This window comes from Canis lupus, chromosome 1, assembly GCF_048164855.1.
Source record: "Canis lupus baileyi chromosome 1, mCanLup2.hap1, whole genome shotgun sequence".
NCBI classification, from domain to species: domain Eukaryota; kingdom Metazoa; phylum Chordata; class Mammalia; order Carnivora; family Canidae; genus Canis; species Canis lupus.
The window spans coordinates 98,421,010-98,448,046 of NC_132838.1; the positions used below are offsets into that span (position 1 = coordinate 98,421,010).

The 27,037-nt window shown below is 40.1% G+C and overlaps 1 protein-coding gene across 9 annotated transcripts in view; it reads right to left on the minus strand.

Annotated features, from left to right (window-relative positions):
- The window catches only part of SPIN1 (spindlin 1), a 75,249-nt gene that overhangs the window by 39,250 nt on the left and 8,962 nt on the right, over window positions 1–27,037 (minus strand). The window lies entirely within an intron of this gene.

Genomic DNA, 27,037 nt, shown 5'->3' on the forward strand with positions numbered 1-27,037 from the left:
ATCCTCAGTGGTACTTGACAAACGATGCACCATCCCCCAACCAGAGAACATCCACCCCTTCACGGAGCTACCCGAAGACTGAGGCAGGTTTTCATCTATACAAATACCAATGTATCCTCCCTGGTGAGTAAATCTGCTCTGCACCATGAGAAACCCAGCTTCCTGGGGTCCTGAAGTGCCCACCCCTCTCCTGAGCACACTCAGGGTCTCCCGGTGACATTCCCTACTGCACAGATCACCGGGATGAACCTGTCACCCCTGTTCTACTTCAAAACAGTGCAATGCCCGAGGTGAGAGAGCCATTGTGGGGAAGGCTGCAAGGAGCTTTCTGAATAAGCTAAGAGTGCAAAATTTTAGATCCAGGTAGGTTTTCCCCGTTTTTTGAGACACAGTCAATATCCCAACTACCTCATCTACCCAGACGCCTGCGAGTCCAGAAAGAAAGGAGAGCCTGAGTGAGAACACTGCCCGGCGCCGCCTCGCGCCCCTGGCTTTGCTCTGTTCCAACAGCTGCCACAGAATGCTTCGAAAATCTCTCCTAAAACAAATCTCACTCTTCTGTCTGGAAAGAGACAAATTTAATTTGTTCAAAAAATTTTTATTTTATTTTTTTACCTTAATAAACTTTCCCTTGAGTTACTCTATTAAGTGGTTAATTTAGTCAACAAAACAAAAAAATTATTTTTAAGAACTTTAAATGGTGACAGAGTAAAAACCCCTTATTTCTAGGAGAATGGGAATTCTAAAAGTTTTTTTCCAAGTATTACAGAAAATGCTGTCCCAGGCCACAGAAAGGCAGTCCTAGGTCTGGAGAGGCCCAATGCTGTGGCCGCCACAAGGGGAAGGGTGCCACAGCGCCACAGGGCCAGGTGGCTTTCAGCTGCAAGGCCACTCAAGCCAGTGCCCCTCACATGAGCTGGGCATCCCCCAACAGCCTCCAGGGGCACCACTGCTCACACGACATTGTCAGAAACCCTTCCTCAAGCCTCTGGACCTCAGCCCCAGTTTACGGTGAACTTGGGTGACACAGAAGCCACACGCAAGTGTCTACAAGGCAAGCAGGCCCCACTCTGCTAGACAGCCACATACAGCTCCAGCCTGGACTACAGGAGCCGTGATGTGCAGGCTGGAGTGGAGAATCTGATGGACACTCGGGCATTACTGACGGCCCCCTGCACACACTTGTGACGCTGGGGTTGCACAGTCATTCTCAGGAAACACACATGGAGATTTCAGAGGCAGACTCCCATAAGGTCTGAAAATGAATTTCAAATGGTTCAGGAAAGAAAATGAAATACACAGAAGAAAATGAAAATAACATAGTACCAATTCTCAAATCTAAGTGATGCGTACCAATGCTATTCTTTGAACTCTTACTTCAATTTGAAATTTTTCAGAATAAAAAGCTGAGGAAGAAAGGATCCTGGATTTTCCTTTGCTAAATCCATCTTTGCTAAAATAAGGCCAACTATCCAGGTTTGCAATCTTGCTAAACAATCTTTAAAATGTGTCATTAATTTAGTTTTCAAACTCAAAATCCTCTCTCCGTAATAATGGGGACAACATTCTCACAAACAGTTTCACAGAAAAAATATGTCCCAAGGCACACACTGTGCGTCCACACACTGCTGTGTGTGCATCTGCTCAGGCACCTCACAGCCACCAGGAGGCACAGACAGTGACCACACTGCAGCACAGAAGCTAAAGCAGCTTGCACATGATCACACAGACTGCAAGGAGCACTGCTTAGATAATTTCCTATTTTAACAATAAACATATAGATTGTTCCCATAAAGGAAGAGTGTGCCACAAAATTCAATGCCACTAAATCCTATTTCCAGAAAGCATAAAAAATGAGTGTTTCAACATTTCAGACAAAAAAGAATAAATACAAGAAGTTACATTATCAAAGTATTTGCTCCCAGCTACCATCAAGCCGTGCTGTTCATAAAAAGAAATCTCCTCAACTGTTTAAGCAAAGATGTTAAGTCTCAAAAAGGTCTCGATACCCAGACCACTACTGGAAAAGCACAGGGGAGCACTAGTGGCCAAAATACACCAGGGTGAGTTGAAGTCTGAGCTGCCCCCAAGTTGTCTTAAAGCTACTGTCACAGAGGATTCCACATGGGTGGGAGGAATGCGTATTACCACGAACACGTAAAAACTGACATACAGCTATAATCTCAACAGGGCCTAAATATTAAATAACCTTTTTAGTTAAAATATTATAGGGAAAAACATCCCTAAGAAGTGTTGTGACGTCTGCAATTTACCATGCAAGCTTTCAAAGGGCTCAAAAAAAATTAATGTAGCAAAATATTAGCAAAAGAATCTCAATGTAGGGCATATGGATATAACTCAACTACAGTTTCAACTTTTATGTGTATAGAAAATTTCATTTACGAAGTCTAGGTGGAGGAGGCCTGGGTGGCTCAGTGGGTGAAGCATCTGCCTTTGGCTCAGGTCGTGATCCCAGGGTCCCAGGATGGAGTCCCACATCAGGCTCCCCTGAGGGAGCCTGCTTCTCTCTCTCCCTGTGTCTCTGCCTCTATGTATCTCTCATGAATAATCTTAAAAAAAAAACAAAAAAAGAGGAAAGGAAAGGGAAAAGGAAAAAGAAAAGGAAAGGAAAAATTTACTTCCTAAAATGTACTAGAAAGTCCAATGGAGGGGCACCTGGGTTGCTCAGTCATTCGGGAAGCTGGCCCTTGACTTCAGCTCAGGTCGTGATCTCAAGGTTGTGAGATCAAGCCCCACACTGGGCTCCACACTCAGCACAGAATCCTCTCCTTGAGGATTCTCTCTCTTCCTTTGCCCTTCCCCTGTTCACTTGTGCTCACTCTAAAATAAATCTTTAAAAAATAAAGGAAAGAAAGAAAAGTTCAATGGATGGCACCTAAAGACCACATTACAGAGGCTTCTAGTACAGGCTGTCCCTTTGACCCAAACCTCAGGATGAAAATGAAGGCTGTTGCACACCCAGTGTTCAGCTAGAATGCCAAGTGGGTATCTGAAGGCCTCCAGAGCCCCACACTCTCATATACCAGTATGAGCAAAATTACTGAACAGCCAAAATCCCTACACATCTAAATACCATGTCCTAATATGGAGCTCTGAACCACGGACCTAATGCATGGGAGCCAAATCTAGATGGGGAAAACCTGTCTTCATTTTCCTAACCTTCCTCTAAAAGACAGCATCTCCCTCCACCATGAATGTATACAACAAACCCCAGTGTTACTAGGAACTCTGACTTCTTCAATGGGAAACAGTATTTCCATCCCACTGAATGTGTTATAGATACCAAAGTCACTTTTTAGCTCATTAATACTTTTAAATGATGTCACGTGCTGCAGAACAGACTGGACCAGAGCAGACCAGCTGTTGGGTCAGCAGTCCTCCAAGTGTGAAAACAGAACTGGTGATAGTGTTAGACAAAGACCTGGCCAGCCCTGGTCCAAATTCCAGGGAGAATCCCTCTAAATCCTTGGAGCTTCTAGAGTGACGGGAGTCTCTATGATTCATGGTGGCCCCTAGATGATTTGTGCTCACAAGATGTCTCAGAATGGGGTTGGTCACACCAGAAAGACCAACCATGGGCCTGGAGGACTGAGGCTCTGAATCCCATGATGGCAGCCCTACTGCTAGATGTTCAATTCAACCTGACGGCCAATGATCCATCAATCATGCTCACATAATGGAACCCAAAAGAAACTGGACACAGAGTTGAAGTGGGCTCCCCGGTCAGCAATGCTCCCAACTCCACGGAAGATCACTGCAAGCTTCTCATCTGGACCCTCACAGACCTCGTCTTGTGTGTGTGTATTTCCTCTTAGGATTGTTAAGATTTGGATCCTTTTCTGCAAGTAGATATATACCTCGGATCCTGCACATTTGGGTTCCAGACCACTGCAAGTCAAGTGAATTTTTTGTTTCCCAGTGCATAAAAATGCTATGTTCATACTCTACTGTAGTCCATTTAGTATGCAACAGAATTAAGACTAAAAAAAATACCACCTTAATTTGGAAAGTTTGTTGCTAGAAACTAACCATCATCTGAGCTTTCAGCAAGTCATAATCACTGATCAGATCACTATAACAAATAATGAAAAAATTTGCAATACTGCAAGAATCACAAAAACAGAACACAAACACAAAAAGTGAGCAAAGACTGTTGGAAAAACGGTGCTGCATGCTTGACAGAGCTGCCATAAACCCTCACCCTGTAAAGAACACAGTATCTGCCCAGCACGATGACGTGAACCCACTAAGGTGAGGGATGCCTGCATAGTGCAAGACGTTCCAGTAAATCCTCAAATCTAAGGGGGCCGTGGGAACCCTCACATTTATAGCTGGCTGGTCATAACTGCAGGAGGTTGGGGGCCCCCAAGCCTGGGCTGAAGTCTGCAGTGAGGGCAGCTATGTGGTCAGGGACGTGTGACCTCACCCGAGAAGCTGGTGTTGGAGGCTGTGCTGCAGGCACCACACAGGTCTGCACTGCTCTCTAGTTCCTTCTCACTGAATACCTGTTGACCAATATGTGAAGGAAGAAAAGGCAAAGACCACCTCAATTTACTTTTTTATGAGTGTCAAAAAGCCATCATTCAAGTATCTTAAAATATAAAACTTTAATGATGCATATATTAACAATACCATCCTGTACTTAAAGTCATAGTACCATTAAATTTTTTGTATTTTTATAACCATTTAAATATAACTGACTTCTTTTATGGTCCCTTTTATTTTCTCTACTGTATTCAGAAACACTGCCAGAAAGTATCCACAGGTTTCAGCAGACTGCCAAAAGGACCACAACACAACTAACCCTGTCTAAACCACTGGCAATAAGCAACTCTGAAACCTTTAAAGGTCACCTGCAAGCACCAGGTAAAGAATGGACAACTCCTGGTAGGGAGGACTAGTCACTGAGAACACTCCTCTGAAAGCTAGAAAATCAAAACAAAATCTGAAAGCAATTACTATCAGGAACCAGGGTTTCTTACAGAAATGGTTACTTCCAGGGGCATCTGGGTGGCTCAGCAGTTGAGCACCTGCCTCCGGCCTAGGGCGTGATCCTGGAGTCCTGGGATCGAGTCCCACATCGTGTTCCCTGCTTCTCTCTCTGCCTGTGTCTCTGCCTCTCTCTTGGTGTCTCTCATGAATAAATAAATAAAATACTTAAGAAAAAAAAAGAAAGAAAGAAAGAAAAGAAACAAGTTACTTCCAGGTCAGGTTCAGGACCTAGAGGAGCAGCCTGGAACACCTGGAGGTATAAGAAGCCAGGAAGCTATCGGAGCCAGGGAGACATCCCTGGAGGAGCGTCAGACAGGTTCCCTTAACCATTAAAGTTCTGAATATGACTGAAGACTTCCACGACAAGATTTGGAATGCACAGTTTGAAGGCATCGAAGGACACGACTGTTGCACTCACAATGGCAGGATCTGGGGAGGTAAACCCCACATATGGAACGACTCGTATCCCTGAGAGCAAGGGGTGGCAAAGGCTGACAGCTCTGCAAGGAGCTGAAGACCAGAAGCCCAGGATGATCAGGGACCAGCACACAAGGGGAGGCTGTGAACCTAGGCTGTGGTGACCAGGAGATGGTAGGAAGGCAGGCTAAGAACTGCGGTGTGCCTGTAACTCATCTGCACTCCGAACACGGCGCTGGGGGAAGCACTAACTGCCCACTCCCTCAGGTGTCTGGCAGGAGCAAGCATCAATCAATCTTCCCTACGAATATCATCCCAGACTCCAGACTATTTCAAACAATTTTAAAAATGTAATCTGCTGATACACATATGTGCACACTTACAAACTGGCCCACAAGGAGACAAAAAACAGGCAGAAACAACAAAACAGAATGAAAAAAGGAGACCCACAGAGTTGCTGGGTACTTGGAGTTGCAAAATCATACTTTAACGTATGCTAGGGGGAAAAATACATAAATATAATTACTGTTAAATGAAAAATAAAACAGCTGTCAAGCATCATGCTCCAAATGGTAAAATCTAAGAGAAAAACTGGTAGAAAACTTTTGTTAAGATGCAGGACAGCCGGCACCCAGCCTTGAAGTTCCCCTGAGCAGATGGCACCAGTTTAGTCATGCAGGCAAAACTCAATTTGGCTTATTTATTTTGCAAGACTGACTGGACCTGGGTCATCCCTTGGTGGGGCCTCTGGACATCATGAGCAACACGTGAAGTGTTTTCCCAAGACTGGTATGAGGTAACCGCTGGCCAGTTCCCGATCACTGGAGATCATGCTAGCATCGTGACCAATCCCCGGGAAGAAGACACAGTCACGGATGTCTCACCAGAGAAGCTGCCCCCGAGCCTCACTCCACATGCCAGCTTGCAAACTGCTATTGGAGTGTGTGCACAATAAGCTGCATGATCCACTGTCTGCCTTTGGCTGTTGTGAGCCTCTGACCTTTCACAGTATCAGGAGTGGAATGCAAGTGAGGCTCCCAGAGCTCTGGGACCCTCAGAGTCCCCTCCCACCCAAAGCCCTCCCTCCCCACCTCCCCACTCCTAGAGGCTGGAAGCTAAGTCTCTCTGGGCTCCAAGCTCTCCCAGCTTCTTGTGCACTTGCTTCCTGTCCCTGCGCTGCTCTCTGGTTTCTATTTCCCTTTGTGGAAACTTCTGGGTAAGTCACCCCTCCTGTTCACAGGGAGGAAACACGTGATTCCCGGTGATTTGGAACAACTGTCAGAAACTAAGGCCCTCATAGCTCAGGCGTGTTAGGGAATCCAGAGGCAAACAGGTTCCACCTCGTCCCTGGACCAGGCTCTCCGCCCTTCCTCCACAAACAGGTGAACTGCAGTGGTCACTGAGGGAACCTTTCTTTAGGTGAGTCCACCTTAAGAAACACCCTTAAAGAGGATCCCAAACCTCCATAGATAAATGGAATGCTCTGTTTGACTGGTATGCAGGAGCTTCTAAAACACAAAGATGACTTCAAAACCAGTTCTAAAAGGATCCTTACAGCATAAAAATAAAATTGAGTAAAATCTCTGGCCATCTGAGCAAGTAACCTTTAACCTACTCCATCTGCCAAAAACAATTTGGATCCAACTATTCTTTTGAGTTTTTTATCTGGGACATGACTACAATTTATTGAAACAAAAGCTGTAAGATCTCTGTGTCTATCTGGAGATTTATGATGCCTGTGTATATGCTGTAGATGTGATTCATTTTCACCTCTCAATGATACTGCCAGAATTAATTTTAAAGGCTCTATTCAATTGGCTTAAAGAAAATTGGGCATTTCTATATATTAGGTATACCCCTAGAAACACAGATACTGGACAGCCCCGATGGCCCAGCAGTTTAGCGCTGCCTTCAGCCCGGGGTGTGATCCTGGAGACCTGGGATCGAGTCCCACGTTGGGCTCCCTGCATGGAGCTTGCCTCTCCCTCTGCCCGTGTCTCTGCCTCTCTCTCTCTCTCTCTGTCTGCCATGAATAAATAAAAAATTTAAAAATTTAAAAAAAAGAAACAGATACTAACCCAAACATTCTTCAAGTTCATCAGATCTGGATAATCTCTGATAAATAAAAGGTAGTTGAAGTTTCTTGGTTTAACAAAAACAGGCATGTCTTGAGAGTGATCAATACTGAATGTGATACAAACAGGAAACTTTCCTATCCAGGTTTACTGATCAGGTAAGATCACAGGGTCGCCAAGGTTACAGAATGTATCCACAAGAAAAAACTTAAGATGATGGTTATTTAATGTATAACCCAAGCCTCGTTAGACGCAGGCAATTTAAATAAATGTAAATGGGAACAAACTCTCTACTGTTAAACTAATGGATTTTCACTGAATATCTAAATCATTTCTATATTAGATAAACATTAAATGCTGAATATCGTTAATTCTGGCTTTTGAATTTTTATAGAGACAAAAAAAATTTGTTTTTAGATGTATGCCTGGGTGGCTCAGTGGTTGAGTGTCTGCCTTTGGCTCAGGGCATGATCCCAGAGTCCTGGGATCGAGTCCCACATAGGACTCCCCTCGAGGAGCCTGCTTCTCCCTCTGCCTATGTCTCTGCCTATCTCTGTCTCTCATGAATAAATAAAATCTTTTTTAAAAATTTGGCTCTATTAATAAACATGTTTCATACCACACTGAAAAAAGTTGAGACAAAATAGATTAGAAATTTTGGAATGCATGTATCGGTTTGCTCATCTACTACTAGAGGATGCTAACATATGACAACTGCTCACAACACCCACCTCCTGGTTTTCCCTGAAAGCAAGGTTAAGATCTGTTAAAAGTTGCAATAGAGGCTGAAAGTGCAAAGTGCACCAGAGAAAACACGAGAACACTTAAAGTACTGGCACAAATTAACTCTGCACACGCTATGTGCACACAAGGCAGCAGATGCCCTGTGCAAGGGGGGGCAGCACCTACTGTGGAGTAGTTACTGTAACTTCCTGTTTCTCAAACTGTGGTCACAGACCTTTGGTGAGTTGTCATTAACATTTATTGAAACAGGAAATAGAGGGGCACCTGGGTGGCTCAGTCAGTTAAGCATCTGACTCTTGGTTTTAGCTCAGGTCGTGATCTTGAGTCCCTGGATCAAGCCTCTTGTCCGACTCCCTGCTCAGTGCAGAGTCTGCTTGAGATTCTTTCTCCCTCTTCTCCCCTCATCTGCCCCTCCCGGGTCTCACATGTTTTCTATCTAAATAAATAAAATCTTTTAAGAAATAAGTAGGAAATATACACATTATTAGTAGCGACCTATATAAATGGATTATATTCAATTTATCTATGTTACAAGTGAATTATAAACTTATCTACAGATAATTGAAAGATTCTCAAAGAGTGCAAGAGTACATGCATAGCATAAAATAGGAAATACATGTCAGTTTATTAAGCTCTTATTTAGTTACTTACATGGTATCCACATACATATTTAGTATGTGCTGGGCCAAAATATACCTGTATTTTTTGTTGTGTAATTATCCAAAATGTTTTAAAGTCACTGCTTTCATGCGGTCTACTGAGCAACAAAAGGGTCTACACAGCCAGTTGGAAAGACCAATACAAGAACCACCACTCCTGCTGTCCTGCACAGTGACAGCCCCCCAAGGACAGGCTGCGAGCACTGATAGTCTCACATGTTCTTGCCTTCTTCTCAGCCAGGCAACAATCCGTATTTTAAAAAACTTCTATTGCTTATAACTAAAATTCACCCTTAAACAACACTGGGGTTGGGACACAGACTGCCAACACTACTGAAAATCCACATATAACTTATGACTGCGAAAAACCTTAACCAGTGATCACCACCATTGACTGGAAGTCTTAGCGATCACATAACACATTAACACATTCTGTAAGTTGCAAGTATCATATGCTGTATTCTTACAATAGAGAAAAGATAACATCTCTAAGAAAGTCGTAAGAGAGGATATTTTTACAACACTGTCCTGTAGGTGAAGGGCCCATGTGGTTCACAGTCCCTGTTCAAGGGCCAACTGAACTTGAGGGCTGTGAGTTCCAGGGGCAGATCCACAGGATTTACAGCTCTATCAATTTAGAAGCCAAGTCTCACCTTTCAAATCTTGATTCTCCCTGTCGGCAATAATGAGGGATCTGCGGCCCCCACCTGTCCTATCACATCCACCCTGGCAGAGAGATGTCAAGAGAACCATACACAGTCTCACACTGTAATCTCCAGAAGGTATATGGTTCACATTAATTCTGTACAGGGAACTTATACTCACTCAGTGTACTATACGAACACTTTTATTATCCTCTACCAATAAGCCTGTCATTTATTCTGTAACAACTGCCTTGCGAATTTCTTTTCTAGGTAAGAGTCGCAAGTTTTAGAAATTAAGATCTGAACTAATAAAATTGCAACTGTCAGCAAAAAATATTTATCTGTTTACTTATTTATATGATTTTCATTCATCATGATAAGTGAACTCCTTAATCCCCACCACTTATTTTCCCCACCTCACCTCCCCTCTGGTAATCAACAGTGTTCTCTGTAGGTAAGAGTCTGTTTCTTGATTTGTCTATCTCTCTCTTTTCTTCTTTGCTCGCTGAACTCCCACATGAGTGAAATCATGTGAAATCTTTCTCTCACTCATTTCACTTAGCATAATACCCTCTAATTCTATCCACATCGTTGCAAATGGCAAGACTTCATCCTTTTTATGGTTGAGTAATATTCCATCATATTTGTATATTTACCACACCTTCTTTACCCATTCATCTATGGATGGACACTGGGGCTGCTTCCATAATTTGGCTATTGTTAATGCTATAAACATTGGGGTACGTGTACCCCTTTGAATCAGTAGTTTTGTCTTCTTTGGGTGTTTACCCCAGTAGAGCAATTGCTGGATCATAGGTTTTTTTATTTCTGAGGGACCTCCACACTGTTCTCCACAGTGGCTGCACCAGTTTGCATTCCCACCAACAGTGCAACAGGGTTCCCGTTTCTCCACATCCTCACCAACACTTGTTTCCTCTGCTTTTTTGTTACTTTGGTGTTGAGCTGTATCAGTTCCTTATATATTTTGAATACTAATCCCTTTCTGGATATGTCATTTGCAAGTATCTTCTCCCACTCCATAGGTTGTTTACTTTTATTGATGTTTTCCTCCACTGTGCAGCAGCTTTTTATTTTGATGTAACTTACTTTTGCTTCCGTTTCCCTTGCCTTAGAAGACTTATCTAGAAAAATATTGCTATGGCTGATGTCAGAAAGATCACTGCCTGTGTTCTCTTCAAAGATTTTTATAGTTTCAGATCTCACCTTTAGGTCTCTAATCCATTCTGAGCTTATATTTCTATATGGTGAAAGTGGTCCAGTTTCATTCTTTCCCATGATGCTGTCCACTTTTCCAAACACCATTTGTTGAGAAGGCTTCTTCCCACTCCCTTGTCCCATGTAGCCCTCTTTTGTCAAAAATTAATTGTCCACATAATTGTGGATTTCTGGGTTTTAAAAAAAAAAGATTTTTATTTGAGAGAGAGAGAGAGAGAGAGAACAAGTGGGAGGGGCAGAGAAAGCAGCAGACTCCCTGCTAAGCAGGGTGCATGACTTGGGGCTCGATCCCAGAATCATTACCTGAATTGAAGGCAGATGCCTAGCCAACTGAGCCAGCCAGGTGCCCCTGGGTTTTGTTTTATTCCATTCATCTATGTATTTTTACATCAGTACCATACAGCTTTAATTACCACCCACGTCTAATATAACTTGAAATATGGAATTGTGGTACCTCCAGATTTCTCTTCTTTAAGACTGCTTTGACTATTTGAGGTCTTCTGTGGTTCCACACAAGTTTTAGGATTGTATGTTCTAGTTCTGTGAAATATGCTGTTAGTATTTTGAGAGACTGCCATGAATTGGTAGACTCCTTTGGGTAGTATAGACATTTTCAAAAGATTTGTTCTTCCAACTTATAAGCATGGAGTATCTTTCTTCCATTTCTTTGTGTCACATCTTGAATTTCTTTCACCAATGTGTTAGTTTTTAGAGAACAGATCTTTCACCCCCTACATTAAGTCTACTCCTAGACATTTTGTTGTTTTTGGTGTACCTATAAATGGGTTGTTTTCTTAATTTCACTTCCACTGCTTCATTATTGTTTTATAGGAATACAACAACTTTCAATACATTGATTTTATATCCTATGACTTTACTGAACTCCTTTATCAGCTCCAGGACCTCCCAGAGGGTCTCTAGGTTTCACATGTATAGTATCATATATATACACATATACTAAGATATATATATCATTTGCAGTCACCTACAAATAGAGCTTTACTTCTTCACCAATTTGCATGTCTTTTCTTTCTTCTCATCATCTAACCTCTGTGGTTAGTATATCCAGTACTATGGTGAATACAAGTGGTGAGAATGGACACCCCAGTCTTGTTTCTGCCATCAGGGAAAAGCTCTGTTTTTCCCCTTTAAGTATGACGCTCAATGTGGGTTTTTCATACATGGTCTTTATTACAATGAGGTATAATAGGTTCCTCTAAACCTGCTTTGTTGAGGGCTTTTTTCATGGATGTTGTACTTTGTCAAATGCGTTTTCTGCATCTGTTGAAGTAATATTTTCATTCTTTCTCTTACCAATGTGATGTACAACATTGTTTTGCAAATACTGAGCCACCCTTGCATCCTAGGAATAAATCCCACTTGATTGTGGTAAATAATTCTTTTAACATATTGTTGGATACAGTTTGCCAATTTGTTAAAGATTTTTGCATCTTTATTCATAAAAGACACTGGCCCTTCTTTTTTCCTGGTGTCTTTAACTGGTTCTGGTATCAGGGTGATACTGGCTGCACAGAATGAATTTGGAGGTTTTCTTTCCGTGTTTTTTTTTTTTTTTTTTGGGGGGGGTAGTTTAAGAATAGATAATAGCTTCTTTAAAAGTTTGACAGAATTCACCTGTGAAACTGGTCCTGGACTTTTGTTAATTGGGAGATTTTTGATTACTGATTCAATCTCCTTGCTGGTAATCATTCTGTTCAAATTTCTATTTCTTCCTGCTTCAGTTTTGGGAAGTTATAGTTTCTAGGAATTTTTACTCATCTCTTCTAAGCTGTCCAATTTGTTGGTATATAATTTTTCATAATATTGTTACAATTCTTTGTATTTCTGTGGTGTTGACTGCTATTTCTCTTTTATTTATTTACTCATGAGAGACAGAGAGACCGGCAAAGACACAGGCAGAGGCAGAAGTAGGTTCCCTACCGGGAGCCCAATGTGGGACTCAATCCCAGGACCCGGGGATCACACCAGGTACTGGAGGCACTCAACCACTGAGCCACTCAGGCACCCTGCTATTTCTCCTCTTTCATTAGTGATTTTGTTTACTTGGATCCTCTTTTTTAACAAGCCTTGTACAAGTTTATCAATTTTGTTGATCTTTCCAAAGAACCAGCTCCCAGTTTCATTGATCTGTTCTCCTGGGGATTTTTTAAGTTTCTATTTATCGTCTATTTCTGTTCAAATCTTTATTATTTCCCTCTATTTGTTGGGTTTGGGTTTTGTTTGTTCTTTTTCTAACTCCTTTTAAGTGCAAGGTTATGTTGAAATTTTTCTTGCTTCATGAGGCAGGCCTGTATTACTATAAACTTCCCTCTTAAAAAAGCTTTTGCTACATCTCAAAGACTTTGGACCATTGTATTTTCACATTTATTTCCTTGCATGTAATTTTTAATTTCTTTTTTGAGTTCTTGGTTGACCAATTGTCTAGTAGCATGTTGCTTAACCTCCATGTATTTGTGTTCTTTCCCTATTTTTTCTTCTGGTTGATTTCTAATTTCATGGTGTTGTGGTCAGAGATGTATGGTATGATTTCGATTTGAATTTCTGAGTTGTTTTGTGACTGAATATGTAATCTATTCTGAAGAATATTCCATGTTGCACTTGAAAACAAGGTGTATTGTTTTAGAATGAAATGTTCTAAATGTGTTAAATCCATCTGGTCCAGTGTGTCATTCAAAGCTATTTCCTTGTTTTATCTGTCTGTTGATGTAAGTAAGGTGTTAAAATCTCCTACTATTATATTACTACCAAGTAGTTCCTTTATGTTATTAAAGGTACTCTCATGTTGGGTGCATAAATATTTATAGTTTACAGTTGTTATATCCTCTTGTTGGGTTGTTCCCATTGTTATTATATAATGTCCCTCTTTGTCTATTATAGTCTTTGTTTTAAAGTTTGTCTGATATTAGTATTGGTACACTGGCTTTGCATGATAAATGCTTCTCTATTCTCTCACTTTTAATATTCATGGGTCTTTAGGTCCGAAATGAATCTCTTGTACACAGCATATACATAGGTTTTGTTTGTTTTTTTTTATCCCGTCACCCTATGTCTTTTGACTGGAGCATTTAGTCCATTTATATTTTAGTAACTATTCATAGGTATGTATTTATCAATGCTTTTATTTTATGGTTGTTTCTATAGATTTTCTGATCCTTTCTTCTCTTGCTCTCTTTCATGGATTGTTGGTCTTCTTTAGTGATATACTTGGATTCTTCATATCTCTTCAGTCTTTGCTTATCTGTGACTGGTTTTTGATCTGTGCTTACCATTAGGTTTGTATGTGACATCTGCATATAATAGTCTGTATTAAATTAATGGTCACTTAAGTTGGAACCTATTCTTGACTCCCTCCATTTTAGGTATATGGTGTCATATTTTACATCCTTTTATGAACCCTTTGTTTTACAGAAATACTCATTTTTACTACTTTTGGCTTTCTCTATTTTCCATTCTCTCCCTTATGATCTTCTCTTTCCATTCAGAGACCCCTTTGATATGTCTTGTAGGATGGTTCAACGGTCATAAACTCCTTCAGTTTTTGTCTGAGAAATTCTTTTTCTCTCCTATTCTGAATGACAGCCTTGCCAGATAAGAGTATTCTTGACTACAGATGTTTCTCTTTCAGCACTTTGAATATATCATGCCACTTCCCTTAGAGCTTGCAAACTTTCGGCTAAAAAATCTACTCACACCCTTTTGTAGTTTCCCTGTATGTAACTGTCTTCTGCTTTTAAAGGTTTTCCTTCTACTGCTACTTTTTGCAATTTTAATTACTGTATCTCGGTGTGGACCTCCTTGGGTTAAATTTTGGGGTGGGGAGGGAGATCTCCGTGCCTCCTGGATCTGTAGGTTTCCTTCCCCAGATTCAGGGAGTTGCTGGCTATCATTTCTTCTAATACATTTTCTGCCCCCTTACCTCTCTCCTCTCCTGTGATCCCTACAATGCACATGTTATTATATGCTTGATGCAGTCACAATGTTCCCTAAGACTGTTCTCAATTTGCAAATTTTCTCTGCTCTCCTTTGCTCAGCTTGGTTACTTTACTCTGTCTTCCAGGTCATCAATTTCTTCCTCTCTTTCATTTAACCTAGCTATTTATTCCATCAAATGTATTTTAAATGTCATTTATTGTGTTCATGATCTGATCAGTTTTTTAATCTCTGTATCAAGGGTCTCACTGATGTCCTCCATTCTTCTCTCAAGTCCAGTGAGTATCTTTATAATCATTACTGAAAATTCCCTATCAAGCATATTACTCCTAAGCATTTCACTTTGGTATCTTGCTGTGGTTTGATTCTGTTCTTTCAGTCTGTGAGGAAAATCAACTATTTTTCTTTCTGATAATAGCTTTGTGAAGAAGTCTTGTAGTGCCCTGCAGTGCAGTGTCCCATTCCCCCAGGGCCTGGCACCCAAGAGAGTGCCTCCTGTATGTATTGTATGTGCTCTGTTATTAAGTCTCAGATGCTTATTCCTTCAGTCCAGTTGTCCGTAGAGGTTCTCCTTGCTTACTGTTTGCAGTATTTGGGGCCCAGGGACTGAGGCTCATTTTAACAAGGTATGCAGTGCTCTGCTAGCAAAATGAGGCCTGTGCCCAAACTGACATCTCGCAAAACGTGCAGACCAGGAGATGTGGTATTGGCAGGGTTTGTGCTGGCCTTCTGGGTGAGGGGCCCACAGCACTAGGACTGAAGTAGCATGGCTGGAAAGGGCAGATCTGCCAAAGCAGAGGAGGGGTTTTGGGGGAGAGTTTGCAGCGCAAGTGTAAGCAAGTTAGGAGTGTCAGCATCACACTGGTTCCCATGGGAGGGAGGAGGGACCCTCCCTATGATCCCTCTCTGGACCACACTTCAAAATGAGCAAATCACTCTCCCAGCTGGTACCAGCATTTTTCAAACTGCTAGTTCTATGCTGCATCTACTCAGGCTATCTCTTAAGGATGGGGATTCACCTTACCTATGCCCTCACGCTCTGGGTTCTGAGTCGAGCCTGCTGATGTCTTAAATTCTAGGCTTTAAGTCCTGCTGATTATAAAAACTCACAAATTCCTCTTCTTTTCAAAAGCAAATACTATGGGGATTTGTCCTCCCCATTCCTGGGCTCCCTGGTATAGAAGTCTGTTTTCTGACTTTTTCTCTTTGCCACCAGCTCCCTCCCCACCTCAAATGGCCATAGTCTGTTCTGCACCCAGATCACATCTTCACCATTCCCTTCTTTGATATGGCACTTTCACTGTCTTTAGTTGTAGAGCTTGTTCTGCCAGTCTTCAGGTCATTTTCTCAGTTATTTGGGCTGTTATCTAGTTACATCCATGGGACAAGGGAGCTTAAGGTCCTCCTACTCTATCTTGCCAGCAAACCACCAAAGTAGTATATTTTTCCACATATTTATACTATTAGAAATAATAAAGATGAAAGAAAAGGACTGTATACAAAAAATAGGATATGTAGTTTCTGTTAAAAAAAAAAAAAGACAGGGATCCCTGGGTGGCGCAGCGGTTTAGCGCCTGCCTTTGGCCCAGGGCGCGATCCTGGAGACCCGGGATCGAATCCCATATCGGGCTCCTGGTGCATGGAGCCTGCTTCTCCCTCTGCCTGTGTCTCTGCCTCTCTCTCTCTGTGACTATCATAAAAAAATTAAAAAAAAAAAAAAAAAGGCCGGAATGAAGATGCATTTTTGCTGAAGGAAATAAATTATCCTTAGGTAAAATAATTATCCCAAAATAAGGGAAAAAGAAAAAATTACACAGAAAACCTAAATAAAGTTGTAGAAGACTGGTGGAAAAAGGAACCTCAAAAAAAACTTTTGTGTGTGATCAAGCTAAGGTTAGGATGGGCCTATTTAAAAGGAGGAGGAGCGAGGAGGGGGAGGGAGGGGAAGGGCAGAGGAAAGGAAGGAGGAGGAGATGCTAATTTATTTTCATCTCAAAAGTACCCTAGTGCAAAATTAGAATTTGGTTTTCTAGAAGTTAAATGGACAAAATTCTTTGTAGACTACTGGTCTGCTCTTAATAAGAAATTATAAACAAAGAGTTTTCATGGCCTTTAATGTGATATCTTACAAGAATATTTCCTGTTTTCCATTGTCTTCAACAGATCTTTGACTTCTTAGAAAAAAATAACAGAATCTTCTCTAAATTTGGGTTTTGGATTTTTTTGTTTTTGTTTTTTTTTTTTTTTTTTACATGTACTTATTACCAAAATCTTTTCACTATCACTTTGGTTGAAGAGATAACAAAGTATTGTTCACAAAGGCCTGTGGTCCTATTTGATCAAATGCTTTAAAGCTAGACATTTTTAATAAACTTCCCAAATCAAATTCTAAATAAAGTAAAAAGAAAAACACTAACTTAATGATGTAATCTTTTGCTGGTGGAGGATCTTGCCTCAGTGTTGATGGCTGTTATCCATTAGGGTGCTGGTGACCAAAGGCTGGGTGACTGGCCATTTCTGAAAATAAGACAACCCTAATGTTTGCCATATGGATTGACTCTTCCTTTCGTGAATGATTTCTCCATAGCCTGTGCTACTGTTTGGTAGCGTTTTACCCACAGTAGGACTTCTTCCAAAATTGGAGTCCCTCTTCTCAAACCCTGCCCCTGCTTTACAGCTAAGTTCACATGATATTCTAAATCCTTTGTTGTCATTTCATGGCATCTTCACCAGGAGTAAATTCCACCCCAGAACCCACTTTCTTTGCTCATCTAGAAGAAGCAACTCATCTGTTCAAGTTTTATCCCAAGATTGGGGGCAGTTCAGTCACATCTTCAGACCATACTTCTCATCCGGTTCTCTTGCTGTTCCCATATCTGCAGTGGCTTCCTCCGCTGAAGTCCTGAATCCATGAGAGCCATCCATGAGAGCTGGAATCAACTTCTTTCAAACTCCTGTTGATGTTGCCATTTTGGCCTCTATGAATCACAAATGTTTTCCATGGCATCTAAAATGGTGAATCCTTTCCAGAAGTTTTCAGCTGACTTTGCCCAGACCCATCAGAGAAATCACTATCAATGGCAGCTATAACCTTACAAAAATTACTTCTTCAATAAGACATAAAAGTCGAAATTACTCCTTAATCCATGGGCTGCAGAATGTGGTGTCACCAGCACGAAAACATTAATTTCATTGGACACCTCATTAGCACTAGTGGGTGACCAGGTGCACTGTCAACAAGCAGTTATTCATATTGTGAAAGAAAACTTCTTTCCTTCACAGTAGGTCTTAACAGTGGGCTTAAAATATTCCATAAACCATGTTGTACGCAGATGTGCTGTCCCCAGACTGTTGTTCCATTTCTAGAGCACGAGCAGAGTAGATTTAGCATACTTCGTAAGCTCCCTAAAATTTTTCAGAATGGCAAATGACTTCAACTTACAGTCATCAGCTGCATTAGCCCGTAACAAGAGAGTGTCCTTTAAAACAAGTTTTGAAGCTATGCACGGACTTCTCTCCAGCTGTGATAGCATCTTTCACTTTAAGGCTGTTTCATTTACACTGAAAATAGGCTGTTTAGTGGAAGCATCTTCACTAATTCTCTCAACAAGACCTTCTGAATCACTTGCAGCATCTACACCAGCAGGTCCTACTTTACCTTACACTTTGAAGTCATAGAGACAAATTCTTTCCTGAGAACCCATGAACCAAGCTCTGCTAAGCTTCAAACTTTTCTTCTGCAGCGTCTTCATCTCACTTAGCTTTCTGAGAATTGAAGAGTCAGGGCCTTGCTCTGGGTGAAGCTTTGGCTAAATGGAATGTTGTGGCTGGTCTGATCATCTATCCAGACCACACTTCCTCCATAACAGCAAGGAGGCTGCCTCACTTTCTTATCATTTGTGTGTTCACTGGAGTAGTACTTTTAATTTCCTTCAAAAACCTCCTTTACAATCACAACTTGGTTAATTGTTGCAAGAGGCCTAGCTTTCAGCCCATTTCAGCTTTCAATATGCCTTCCTAAATTCAATCATTTCTAGCTTTTGATTGAAAGTGAGAACCATGTGACTCTTCCTCTCAGTTGAGCACAAAAAATCATTATAGGGTATTGTTGGCCTAATTTCAATATTATTGTGTCTCAAAGGAGAGCAAAAGATGGCAGAACAGCCAAACAGTGGAGCAGTCAGAACACACAAAACATTTATCGATTAGGCTGATCATCTCATTTGAGCATGGTTCATGGTGCCCCAAAACAATTACAATAGTAAAATCAAAGATCAGTGGTGACACTTCACCACAACAATTATCACAATAACGAAAATGTATGAAATATTGTGAAGATTATCAAAATGTGACAGAGAGAAAGTGAGCAAACACTGTTAAAAAAAAATGGCACAAGGCACCTGGCTAGCTCAATTAGTAGAACATGGGACTCTTGACCTTGGGATTGTGGGTTCAAGCCTCACAATGGGCATAGAGATTACTTTAAAAAATAAAATCTTATAAAAAAGGAAACAAAAAAGAAAAATGGCCCTAACAGACTCAATAAAAGGCTGCCACAAAAAAAAAAAAAGGCAGTATCTGCAAAGAACAATAAACTGAAGTGCAATAAAACAAGTATGGCTATATGAAATAACATGGCAAGCATTATCAAATAAAAAGTAACACTCTTCTTTATGTTATATTTACATAAATATAAGTATTCCAGAAATTATATGGAAATCTTAAAAATCTCTAATGTCCTAGCACGTTATAAGTCATAATTCCAGCTATTGTCTTAAAATATTGTATTATACAAAAATAACTAAACCTCTTTGTCAATTAGATTATAACAATGTCTCATCTTTTTTTTAAATCTGAAGTTTAACCATCCCCAAATTTTAAGTCTTTTGTCACAACTGTTCTACTCTGATGCTTTCACAAAACCGTGCCTGCAAAAATGCTTCATCTTCAAGGAGATCCATGGGAAAAACCCTGACAAATACTCTAGAATAAAGATTTCTGAAACTCTTAAATGGTAAAACTGAACCAGGATAAGAATTTCTAAGACTCTGATGCAAAAACTGATGAATTCATAAAACTGCTAACAGAAGACAAGAATTAATTACAGAAGACTGAATAAGCTGATAAAGATGATTACGATTTTTATGCCTTCATTTAAAACATTGCTGGCTCTTTAATGTTTAATGTTTTGTTTTCCCGATTTAAAGGACGCCCTTTTTCTTTCAACCTATCTGTGATGTAACAGCAACTTAGTAAGGTATAGCTTTATAACAAAGGTTGACAATGTACGTTTCTGCATAAGTTCAATAAGAATCTGTTCTTCCAGGGCCCCTTGGGTGGCTCAGTTGGTGAAGCATCTGCCATCAGCTCAGGTCATGATCTCCCAGTCTGGGGACTCCAGGGATCCAGCCCCACATCAGGTTGCCTGCTCAATGGGGAATCTGCTTCTCCCTCTTCCACTCCCTCTGCCCTATGCCCCTCCCCTGCTCAAGTGTGCTGGAGACCCTCTAGTAAGTAAATAAGATATTAAAAAAAAAAAATCTGTTCTCCCTATAACAGGAAACAATTAGACAAGGCTTGACTTTTTAACCAAAAGAGACTTTTAAAGTCCAATCCAAGATTCCTTATGAAAAACTCCTGTGAACTAGATTTAAAAAGAGTCTTTATGGTCAATATGCTATTCTTCTGGCACTCATGTAAATAATCAAGGCAAGTTTATCAAATCTAGATTTAATCTGCAAGAACAGTCTTATGTTCTTATTTTTAATAGAAATGGAATTGATATAAAAAATTATATCAAGTAATACACCTTTTATAGCTATCATATTAGTATGTTAATTGTTTTTTACCAGTGAACTTTACTGGTTCCTGAATTTAAGTTTCCTCTAATATTTGGCTAGAACTCTAACATTTCCAATTTTCTCTCACCTTTTTTTTAGATGAAATCACCATGAAACTAAAAATTGACTTTTCCCTAAAGCCATATAAGCTAAATCTGGACAATCTGATAGAAACTTCAGAGGAACCACACTGCTCATGTATGGACAGTCTTCATGCATGCTGCTGTATGTGGCTACTCAGAAAGATCACCAGGGACATTCATGCTGCAAACCAGGAAAATCCGTCCGGTTGCCACTACCTGCCCTCACTCCATCTGAGGATACTCAGAACCCTACTTTAGAAATGTCAACTGGCTGCTCATTAAATTCACAAAACAGAATTTATAGTTTACTCGAACTATTAACCTTTGTTTTTTCTTTATTTCCATAGAAATGCCTCGTTAAATTACCTGATAGCTCCCTTCTTACAGAGGCCTAATTTACATGAAAGCCTATCTGCAACACCACCTTCTGATATCCAACAGCCTCTCATTCACCCTATCCGACGTATTTTGAACGTGTTTGCTTACACGTTATGTTGTGCTCTATGTAATCATTAAAAAAAAAAAAAAAATGTAAACTATCTTAGCTTAAACTTGAATCTGGTTATAATCCATTTGATTTATTTGAGTGACTAAGTCTTAGCTCCTGGGAATCCTCACCCTGGGAAATTTTTCAATCCTCGGGTATCATCCTCCTCATAGTCATATTAACCCATCTGGTGCACTGTCATCTCTCGGAATTTTTAACTGCCTGTCAGCAGCCACTCACATGATAAATGGCACCCACCAGGATAACCAACTGGAAGATATCAACAATAACCACAAAAATGATAGCATGAACTACATGGACCTCCAGCCTGGTGATGCAACTCATGGAAACAGCAAGTATGTTTATTCTTCTGCCTGACTACATCAGCAGTAGTAACCAGAAATACCATTTAATACTCTCAGCCTAAGTGAATGACCAAAGAGGGAACTGTTAAATCAAGGACAGGCAGAGACAGGCCTTGAAGATTCCCTGAGCAGAGATAACCAGTTTAGTCATGCAGGCAAAGCCTAAGTCAGCTTACCTGGCAAGGTTAACTAGATCTGGATCATTACGTTCTTGTGCCTCTTAAAATCACAAGCAAAACTTGAACTGTTTCTCAAGGTCAATAAGAGGTAACCACTGACCAATTCCATATCGTCAAGAAAATTCTAACACTGTAACTAATCATTGTGAAAAATAAACAGTCACTGTCTTCTCACTAAAATCATTTATAACAATATACCCCTAAACCGCATTCTATATTCTGATTTGAGTGCTCCTAGTTTGCAAATTGTATCTCTGGTGCGTGCATAACAAACTTCTACTAATTACTTCAGTTATTCATTGGTTTTATTCTGGCTATTTTGAACCTTTGACAGTATCAAAGACCATGATTTTCCAGAAGTGAAAAAAATTCAATAAATTCAATGGATGACATTAACAGTAGGCTACTCTTGTTAAAAATTAGTGAACAAAGTGAGTTAAAATATCCTGGGCAGCCTGGGTGGCTCAGCAGTTTAGCGCCGCCTTTGGCCCAGGGCCTGATCCTGGGGACCCAGGATCAAGTCCTGCATCAGGCTCCTTGCATGGAGCCTGCTTCTCTGCCTGTGTCTCTGCCTCTCTCTCTCTCTCATGAATAAATGAATAAGGTCTTTAAAATAAAAAAATATCCTAAACGAAGCATGGAGAGGGTAAGAAACAGTCTTATATGCTTTCCAATGGATTCTGAGAAGGGAGTGGGAGGCAGGCAGCAGAAATACTCTTAAAGATGGTGCTACGAACGTTCAAAAGAATGAAAAGAACTTCATTAGATTCAATTAGAACCAAAAGAAAATACACATAAAAACATACCTACACACATAAAACTGTTGAAAAACAAAAACAAAAACAAAACCATAACAGTCTTAAATAAGTAAGAAAAGACAAATTCCACTCAGGAGAGCAAATATTAAACTGATAGTTTACTTCTCAGAGAGAAGAGAAGCTAGGTATATCACTCAGTAACTTCTTTCAACATCTTAGAAGGAAACCAACCAAAGTTAGGCAATTCAATATACATCAAAATTATCCTTCAAAAAAACATCAATTTGTGAAATTTTTAGCTAACACAATCAGAGAATTCACTATTAGCAGTCCGGCAACAGGTGAGAAACAGAGCGTTCTCCAGGAAGAAGAAAAATGTTCAAAGATGGAGAACTAGAATAACATAAGTGAATGAAAAAGATAAATCTAAATGGTTACTGATTATATAAATTAATAATTTCTTAAAACAGATACAAAATTAAAGGAGCACAACAGTGGCATATAAGTGAAATGAGATAAATGGAGTTTAAATACCCAGAGAGAAAAAAAAAAGCAAATATTACATTTTGAGAAGTCAAGATGACATGTTTTAAATAACTTCCAACTTAAAAAAAAAAAAGCAAAGAAAAACAAAAAAAGAGAAAAAGCACATTAAACAGGTATAATAAAGAGAAAGCAGTTAATATAAAATCTAAACCCTAGGTCAGTCATTTTCCTAAATGTCAACTATGTCAGTTATTTTGTTAAATGTCAACAGACCAAATGTATGCAATATTGTTAGACTAAATTTTTTAAATTCCAACTACACATTGTTGACAACAGACTCATTCAAAACACAAGTATGTAGAAAGTATGAACATAAAAGGTAAAAAAAAAAAAAAAGACATTGCATATATTAATCAGTGAAAAATAGTGCAGCTACATTACTACTCAGCTAACTAAACTTAATCTCTAACAATACTTTTAAAAAGAGATACTTAATGATTTTTCAAAACTCAACTGATGAGGAAGATGTACAATTCTAAACATGTATGCACCTAACAACGTATCTTCAAAATATATAAAGCAAAAACCATCAAAACTAAGGAGGAACAAATTCAAGATCACAGTATTAACACATTTCTGTTGCTAAGCAATACAACCAGTAGACTAAAAGGAAAAAAGAGCAAGGATGTTGAAGTTAACACAACTAATCAAGCTAAACTGACATATACAGACATTGCATCCAACAAATACAGAAGCATTCTTTCCAAGCACACACTGGATGGACATTAACAAAAATTCATCGTATGCTGGGCCATAAGGCAAGCTTCAAAACTTACATAAGCTTTTAAATAGTGTTCTGGCCACAGAATTAAAACAGAAATACAGAGCAGAGAGGATTCTTAAGAGCAGTGAAACCACTGTGAATGATGCTATAATGATGGATACATATTGCATATTTATCAAAACCCATAGAATATACACCATCAATAGTAAATCCTAACATAAAACTATGGACTTAGAATGAATGGCAATGATGTGTCAACAAACGTTCAGTGATCCTAACAAACAAACAAAGTACAATCTGGTGCAGGATGTCAACATGGTGGAGACATGGTCAGGGGATCAGGAGGTGCAGGAAAACTCTGCACTTTCTGCCCAGTTGTGCAGTGAACTTACAACTGCTCTTAAAAATAAAGTCTACTTTTTAAAAAGGTTTAACTGTCAGAATATGTTAAGTATGCTCTGGTTACAAACCCCAGATATCTTAGTTAAGAAAACTTAACTCAAAATAATTCCCATTTCCCACCTCTGCCCTCCCACTCCTCCTCCTCTTTCCTCCACACCTTACTCCTCCTCTACCTCTTTCTGCTTCTGCTCACTGTGGACACATAAAAGACCAGCACTACAGGAAGCTCCATTTGGAAACATGATCACTAGCAGGAGGAAGGGAATGTGGCAAATCTCACCACTGTTCTTAAAGTTTATGAGATGTATCCATCAAGAACTGACCAAGATAAATACACGGCCACCTCTAGTCCAGGAAGTAGGAACCAGAGACTACCACACACCCACTTGAAAAGTCTAAAATTACAAATATCAACAATACCAAATACTGGGTGAGAATGTACAGTCACAAGGATGTATTCACTGTAATAGGAATAGAAACTAGTATATCCATTTTGGAAAAGTTTGGCATTATCTACTAATATTGAACACACACCTAATATATATGATCCAGCAATTCTACTCCTAAGTGCACTGAACAGAAAAGTATGCGAGAAACACGTACCTGAAAGTTCACAACAAGTCCACTCATGTAAGCCCTGTGACAGCCATGAAAATGAGCCTGTTGGGTCACCTACTACGAAAAACTTCTGCACTCTGAACCCAACACCCTGCACACTAGCACCAACCACAATGGTGGTTTCTCACCAAAGACCAGACACAGAATACTAACACAGGCTGAATCCTACAGGACAAGGGATTCCTGTAATCCCCGACTCTGGCTGGAAGACTCCTCACTGGCCTTGCTTAAACTTTCTTACACTGCACTGTGGTCATCAGGCTTTGCCTCCTAAATATTCTCTACGCCTTCCTCCTTCAATGTAGCACACCTCCAAGTTACTGACAGCACCCACACATGTATTTCCTCCACTACATCTAAATATGATCCAGGGATGCCTGGATGGCTCGTCAGTTGAGCGTCTGCCTTCAGCCCAGGGCATGATCCTGGGATCCCAGGATCAAGTCCCACATTGGGCTCCCCGCAGGGAGCCTGCTTCTCCCTCTGCCTGTGTCTCTACCCCTCTCTGTCTCTCATGAATAAATAAAATCTTTTTAAAAATTTAAATTAAAATCAATCTGATCCAAAGTTGGGGTGCCTGGATGGCTCAGTCGGTGAAGCATCTACCTTTGGCTCAGGTCATGATCCCAGCATCCTGGGATCAAGCCCACATCAGGCTCTCTGCTCAGCAGGGAGTCTCCCTCTGCTTGTCTGCTTGCACTGACTCTCTCAAGTAAATAACATCTTCTACATAAATAAATCTAATCCAAACTTGCTGTCCTCTGGTTCTTGGGTCATCTGAACTAAAGTCTCAAACTGAGAAGGGCCCAACGTTTATCAATGAGAGGATGAAGACCCACAATAGTATACACACAAATAAACTATAACTCTAGTGACCACATAAATGAAATTCATGGTAAGTAGTTCGTTAGTGTGTCACAAACCATGAACATGCCACTACTATACATTACACACACACACACACAAAATTTAAAAAAAAAAGCAAGATTCTGAGATATCAACAGTCCTCAAACCAAAGGTAAATCTGCTACTATTAATTCAGATTAAGCTATTTAGAGCCTAATTGTTACTATGGTAGCCATCACCCTCCTCACGCCTTCCTCCATCAACCCACCCCCAGAAGTAACCAATTATAAAACACTGCTCTGAATCTGACATACTATTATACACACTTAACAAACAGATACAGGGCCGCCTGGGTCGCTCAGTGGTTGAGCATCTGCCTTCAGCTCAGTGCATGACCCTGGAGTCCTGGGATCAAGTTCCACATCAGGCTCCCCGCAGGGAGCCTGCTTCTTTCTCTGCCTAGATCTCTCATGAATAAGAAAAAAAAAAAAAAAAAAAACTTTAAAAAAATAAAGCATACACACAAACACAAACATCTTAAAACACACAACCAAGAATACAGTTCTACAACTTGCTTATTAAATGTCTTGCTTCCCACAGAGCTTTATTTTTACTCCTCTCTTATTTTTACTAATAACATGCCAATGTATGGGCATAAAATTCTTTTATTTTACCCTAACCCCAATATTGGACAAGTATTTCATAGTTATAATATCACAAATACTCCTGTCATGAAAAATCTTACTCAGATTTATACGATCCTGCAAACGCAGCTATACAACCAATTCCTAAAAGTGAAACTGCTAAGCCAAACAGTATAGGTATTTAAAAATGTCTAAGTACAGGGGCGTCTCAGTGGCTCAGTCAGTTAAGTTTCCGTTCAGATCAGGATCTCAGGGTCATGGGATCGAGCCCTGTGTCAAGCTTCACGCTGAGCAGGGAGTCTACTTAAGATTCTCTTCCTCTGCCCCTCCCCCACTCTCCCTCTCTAAAATAATTTTTTGAAAAGACTCTATACTGAAACTACCTTCCAACAAGGCCCCAACAATGACATAATGTACTGATAAACTATGTATACTTTAGATGAATTTTACTATATCAGACTAACACCTCAGAAACTATGAAAAATAATTACAAATGGAAGTACATAAGATCACTTCTATCTTTTACTAAATCAATTTAAAGGAAAAACTTTATAAGATTAAACAATATCAGGGACGTCTGGGTGGCTCAGCGGTTTAGCTCCTGCCTTTGGCCCAGGATGTGATCCTGGAGTCCCAGGATCAAGTCCCGTATCGGGCTCCCTGCATGAAGCCTGCTTCTCTCTCTGCCTCTCTCTCTCTGTGTCTCTCATGAACAAATAAAATCTTTAAAAATAAAATAAAATAAAATCAGAGCAAGCAAAGAAATCACTGGTAGTTGCAACCTAAAAATTAATCCTAAATTTAAA